A 7,248-nucleotide genomic window follows, 5' to 3' on the forward strand; every position below is an offset into this window, starting at 1 on the left:
ACCAGAATAGAATGCAATGCAAGAAGATAAATTTGCCTTGGTAATGAAAAGGATCACTTCTTCATGTGAGATAGAGGTGAAAGAAGAAATAGTGAAAAAAAGACTTCTCAGCAATATGAGCTGAAGAAGAGTGGAGAAGTAGAAGCTCACAGTAAAGGGACTCAATTTTTTTCCTGTAAAATATGAGGGAAGATTCTCAGCTGGAAGCATAGAGGAAAGGAGAACCCTGGGAGGTCTGAGGAGGAATGGAAATGTTTGGAAGACTGGAATAATGAATTGATAAGGTAAGTGAAGAATTACCTAGTAGCAATGAGAGTTTAGTTGAGTGTAACATAAAATTGTATTGGACCCAGTCAGAATCCAGGGCCTTGACTCATCTTGTTAGTCTGATAGGTGATTGAGGAGGTTGATAAGGAGAAGAAATCAAGAGCAAAAGCTAGGGTAGCCTGATTCTTAATGATGATTTTAGAAAAGATGGATTATCAAAAAATACAAATTAAAGTACCTCACACCTCTCAAATTGGCCCATAGGACCAGAAAGAACAATGATCAATGTTGGAAGGGATGTGGGAAATCTGGAACACTAATGCATTGTTGGTAGAGCTGTGAACTAATCAGCCTTTCTGGAGAGTGATTTGAAACTATGCCCAGTCAATTGGGGAATGGCTTAGCAAACTGGTATATGTATGTCATGGAACACTGTTGTTCTATTAGAAACCAGGAGGGATGGGAATTCAGGGAAACCTGGATGGATTTGCATGAACTGATGCTGAGTGAGATGAGCAGAACCAGAAAAATACTATATATCCTAACAGCAACATGGGAGCGATGATCAACCTTGATGGACTCCCTCATTCCATCAGTGCAACAATCAGGGATAATTTGGGGCTGTCTACAATGGAAAATACCATGTGTATCCAGAAAAAAAAAACTGTGGACTTTGATTATTACCCTCAATTTTTAAAAACATTGTCTTATGTACTACATAATTTTGCTATCTCTAATACTTTATTTCTTCCTCAAAGATATCACTTAACCCTGATGGTTCTTCATTCAGGACAATCTCCAGTCATCCTGATTCATATCTGATCATTGGACCTAGATCACTCCATAAGGTTGATAACTTAGCATAGCACCCTTCACTCAAATTCAATTCCCAGATATGTTATGGTATCACCTCCCTGATGTCATGATCTTTGAAAACATAGGACAAACATCATCAACATCATCTATAATCCTAATGATCTCATCGTCCTGCCCTAATTACCTCATCCTCATAAATATCTTGAAGTTGAAGTGCAGGCTCCCTTTGGGAAGCCAACCACTCTTAATGAGCTGTCACCCAAATAAACTCTCATGCCCCTATTTCCTTCCTTACTGCCTATTCTCTGATTGTCCAGCTACTGCTGCTGCTAAATCCCCTTTATCTCCCTTAGCCTCTGCTAATCACAATAATATATAAATAAATATTTTTGTTTCTAAACTCTTTTGAGCCAAGAGTCTATCTTTGAAATGAATTCTTTCATGCTTGCCTCCTTCATAAGTTCTCCTTGGGTTCTCCATAAAATAGTCTTTTAAGCAAGCTTACATTTGGCACTGTAACAAGATGGTCAAGACCATCAGGGTTGCATTCTCCGCACTAGAATTTGAGTGCTTGGTAATTTAGTTCAAGAAAAAAAAATCTCAGTGTTTCATGTCTTATCCTTCTAAGTGATCTTCTGAATCTTCCTAGTACAATACAAATGGAAGCAATTCAGTTTCCTAGAATTTGGAACTTATAAGTGATAAATATGGTCAACAACCCAGAGGTCTTGGTGGAAAATGTGTTAAATCTCATTATTAGAACTATAAGAGAATGAATGAGAGCAGGAATGAGAATACAAACCTGATAGTAAGAGATAGTAAAGTTTATACTATTTGTTTTCCATAAGAGGGTGGGCTTTCCCCACCAAGGAACTTGGGAAGTTGCAGACATTAAAAGGACAGATTGCTGTCATTGGACCAAAAATTGTAGAGAGTGTGGTCTTTTGCAATAATGTGAAACTCTTCTTGATTGCCAAGTTCATTTAGTTTGGGGAAATATTTATCAATTGCCTTGTCATGTCATACTTCAATGTATATTATATCAATTACATAAAATTAGTTAATAATACAATATTAGGGTTAGAGATTTCAGTGAAAATTATTTGTTCCATTTTAAGTTGTTAAGATGGAGAGTTTTACATTTTTGATCCTATTGAGTTTCCTTTTCTACCCAAGACTCTGGGCATTTTCATTGGCCATTCCCCATGCCTAGAATTTTCTCCTTTCTCATCTCCCTCTTCTGGTATCCCTCAGTTTCTTACAAATCCCAACTAAAATCTGATAGATTCCATGGAGAAGCCATTCCTGATTCCCCTTAAGCATAGCACCTTCTCTCTGTTGAAGATTTCCAGTTTATCTTGTATATAGCAGTTTGTACAAGGTTGTTTGCATGTTGTTTCCCCCATTAGACTGTGAGTTCCTTGAAAGCTGTTTTTTGTCTTTCATCTAACCTCAGCACTTAGCAGTGTCTGCTAAATAACAGATTTTTCATAAACACTTATTGACTGTCTGACTGCTCTGCAAGTGAAGGGGGAGTTTAAGGAGCTTTGAGTGTGGGTCCTGAAACATGAAGTTGAAAAGAAAATGGTACATTGCCAGCTTTTATGGGTTCTAGTATAATTGTACTAGAATATTTAACTTTGGATCTGTTAGGTGCTTCAGCTCCTCCTAAGCCTAAGTCATTCTCTAAAGCCCCCATCTACTATAAATATAAAGTCCTATTAGATACTAGTAGCCTGTGAACTCATCCAGCCCTTCTGGAAAGCAATTTGGAATTACACCCAAAGGTCAACAAAAATGTGCATACCCTTTGATCCAGCAATACTACTACTGGGTCTATACCCTGAAGAGATCATGAAAAAGGAAAAAATAGTCATAGCAGCCCTGTTTGTGGTGGCAAATTATTGAAAATTAAGTGAATGTCCTTCAATTGGGGAATAGCTTAACAAACTATGGTAGAACTATTGTTCTATTAGAAACCAGAAGGGATGGGAATTCAGGGAAGCCTGGAAGGATTTGCATGAACTGATGCTGAACAAGATGAGCAGAATTAGAAGAACGTTGTATACCCTAACAGCAACATGGGGGTGATGATCAATCTTAATGGACTTGCTCATTCCATCAGTGTAACAATCAGGCACAATCTGGGGGTTTCTGCGATGGAGAATACCATCTGTATCCAGAGAAAGAGTTGTGGAGTTTGAACAAAGACCAAAGACTATTTATTACCTTTATTTTTTAAAGTTATCTTATTATATAATTTTGCTATCTCTTATACTTTATTTTTCTTCCTTAAGAATATGATTTCTCTCTCATCACATTCAGCTTAGATCATTGGAAATAATCTTAAGACTAACAGACAATTGACAAATGATCAAAGGATATGCAAAGGCAATTTACAGATGAGGAGATCAAAGTAAACCATAGCCATATGAAAAAATGCTCTAAATCATTAATTATTAGAGAAATGCAAATTAAAGCTTCTCCGAGGTACCACCTCACACCTCTCAGATTGGCTAGTTTGACCAGGAAGGATAATGATCATTGTTGGAAGGGATGTGGGAAATCTGGGACACCATTACACTGTTGGTGGAGCTGTGAACTCATCCAACCCTTCTGGAGAGCTATTTGGAACTATGCCCAAAGGGCAACAAAAATGTACATACCCTTTGACCCAGGAATACCACTACTGGGTCTATGCCCTGAAGAGATGAGGAAAAAGGGTAAAAACATCACTTGTACAAAAATATTCATAGCAGCCCTGTTTGTGGTGGCAAAGAATTGAAAATCAAGTAAATGTCCTTCAATTGGGGAATGGCTTAGCAAACTGTGGTGTATGTATGTCATGGAACACTATTGTTCTATTAGAAGCCAGGAGGGATGGGATTTCAGGGAAACCTGGAGGGATTTGCATGAACTGATGCTGAGTGAGATGAGCAGAACCAGAAAAACACTGTATACCCTAACAGCAACATGGGAGTGATGTTCAACCTTGAAGGACTTGCTCATTCCATCAGTGCAACAATCAGGAACAATTTTGGGCTGTCTGCAAAGGAGAGTACCATCTGTATCCAGATAAGGAGCTGTGGAGTTTGAACAAAGTGAGGACTATTCCCTTTAATTTAGGAAAAAAACAGATATCTTATTGTCTGATCTTGTTACCTCTTAGATTTCTCTTCTCTTTAAGGATATGATTTCTCTCTCATCACACCCAATTTGGATCAAGGTACAACATGGAAACAAAGTAAAGACTAACAGAGTGCTTTCTGTGTGGGGGGAAGGAAGCAAGATTGGGGGAAAATTGTAAAACTCAAATAATATCTTTAATAAAAATAAATTTAAAAAATAATAATAAAAAAAGACTAACAGAGTGCCTTCTGGGGGGGGAGCAAGATTAGGGGAAAAATTGTAAAATTCAAAATAAAAATCTTATATTCTAAAAAAAATACTAGCAGCCATATGTCTGACTGTCATAAGAGAGGATCCCCAACCAACCAAGTACCCCAGTTTCTAAAGAGATTTTGGCAGAAGGAGACCAATAAGGGAAAAGGCATTGGGAGTTCTTGGGAATAAGTTTATATATAATTTATACATCAAATAGAAGTTTACTTCAGTCTGCATACTAGTTATTTTGGGTAGGAAAACCTCTGAAATTTTCTGAGCCTCTATGTATAGTTAATATCAAACAATGTCAGGATCCAAGAGGAGTAAAAGATATTTCTCCTTTAGTCATGGAGAATAGAGGAGGCTAGTGTGGCCAAAGAAGAAGACAGATGACACCTGGTGGTTTACAGTTTACACTGGACTCAAGAACTGAATAAAGTCATGCTATTTGCTGCAACTTTGCAGCATAACTTTACTTCTCTTTCTCAATACAATATGAACTCTACTGGTAAGAAACTTGAAAGAGAATTTGGCATAGACATCTACAATTACACAGAGGGCATTGATATCTATACTAATGGCATAATGCTGACAAGATTAGATGAAGCTGGTAGGACCCTAGTTTAGATGGTAGCCCATAAAAGGATCAAAGATCAACCCTAACAAAGTCCAGGTTGAGCCCATTCAGTTAGATTTAGGGGAATACAAAGGGTGGTAGTGCTCAGATGACTCTGAACACAGTTAAAAATAAATATTTTCCAGCATAATGGTCACTGGCAGCAGGCATCGGGCACCAGGCTCTTCCCCCCACCTTTGGCTCTTTATACTCTTTGACGAGCAATGAATAGTGATGAAAGTCCTAGTGAAGTGGATAACATCATGGGTACTACTGACAATACCCCCATGCTGATAGGGCGGTACTAGTACTTTTCCATAGACCTGATGCTTCTGTTTTTGCTCCTGTTCATTGCTGCTAATTTACACTGGAAAACCCATGATGAATTGGCTTTGACATCACCACCATTTGGACTATATTCTTCAGGGTGCTGTTACTTTGTTTACTATCTTACTCTCTTTTTTTTAAGGTTTTGTTTTTGTTTTGTAAGGCAATGGGTTTAGGTGGCTTGCCTAAGGCCACACAGCTAGGTAAAGTGTCTGAGGTCACATTTGAACTCAGGTACTCCTGACTCCAGGGCCAGTGCTCTATCCACTGCGCCACCTACTATCTTACTCTTAATGCCATCTTAACTACATCTCCAGCCTGAATGTACATACATGATATTCTAGTCATGCTGAAATACTTGCCACCCCATGACCTTTATTCATATCCTCCCCAACTCCTGAAAATAGATTCCCCTAATCCTCATCTTCATCTAATAACATCCTTCCCTTTCTTCAAGTCCAAACTCAAGGCTCCTTCAAGAAGCCTTCTCTGACTATTCCCATTCTCACTTTATCCCCCAAATGAAATTGCTATCTCCTTCAAATTTTTCATGATTATCTACGACTCTCTTTTATATCACACCTCTCTTTTCCTTAGAATAGAATTCCATTGTATAGTGTAGTTAATGAATATTGAATTGTAATGTCATATAGTTAATACTAATAATTTATATACTAAATTGCAGTTTATAAAACACTTTACTTACAACAACCAATGAAGTTTGTTGAATGAATATTATCCTTATTTTGTAGATAAGGAAACTAAATTGTTTCTTGAGATAGTAGAGCCCAAGGACTGCATTATTAGAGAGATACCAATAAAGTAATCTGATCCCTTTCAGGAAACACCTATGACCACCAACCTGATGCCTTAAATCAGACTGGCTACATTTGGGTTAGATGATTGTCAACCCCTGAATAGTTCATATTATGCTTAACATCCATTTTCAGTCTCAAGTGATCTATAGCTGCTGATAAATGGTACCATACATGAATTTTCAAAGAAGTTTGCTACTAAATTAAGCTATTTTGCCATTTCACCAGTGTTTTATTTTGTTTTAGTTTTTTGCAAGACAATGGGGTTAAAGTGGCTTGTTCAAGGCCACACAGCTAGGTAATTATTAAGTGTCTGAGGCTGGATTTGAACTCAGGTCCTCCTGACTCCAGGGCTGGTGCTCTATCCACTGTACCACCTAGCTGCCCCTCACCAGTGTTTCTATTCGTTGTCCATAATATAGTTTGGGACAGCAGTTGAGGGAGAGCAGGTTTAAGTTATGATATTGAAGATATGTTTGAAAATGTATTTAGACTCTGCAGCTGAAAGGGCCTTAACCTCCTAAAGTAAAAATCTTCAGCCGAATAAGAGCTAACTTATTTTAAATATAAGCAAATGCTAGCAGGAGCAGAACTTGGCACCTTTATGTCAAACCCGCAGCAAATAACACATAATGTCAGTCCTATGTTTTCAGATTATTTTTTTCCTTACCACACTGCTCGCCCTTGGAATTCCTTCTGGGTTACAGATTTGATTCAGCAAAATGAGGCTATGAAATACAGCTCTGCTCAGAAATAGTGCACAATTCCTTGTGATTTCTAATACTGATACAATCGCTGGAAATTATGCTTAGTGCTGGGAAATTTTTTTAATTGCTCCCTGAACCTGAGACAAGTTAGTATACTAAAATTAGTGTTAATTCCATTTCCTCTAAAATACTAGTTTCCCTAGGATATTATGCCCTCTCTATAGTCAGTGGAATCCAGATCACTTTGAACCAAAGGGTTCTTAAAACCCAGTCAATTTTTTTGTTTTATTTATTTATTTAGCATTTTATTTTACCC

Source organism: Macrotis lagotis, chromosome 2 (assembly GCF_037893015.1).
Source record: "Macrotis lagotis isolate mMagLag1 chromosome 2, bilby.v1.9.chrom.fasta, whole genome shotgun sequence".
In the NCBI taxonomy this organism is placed as follows: domain Eukaryota; kingdom Metazoa; phylum Chordata; class Mammalia; order Peramelemorphia; family Peramelidae; genus Macrotis; species Macrotis lagotis.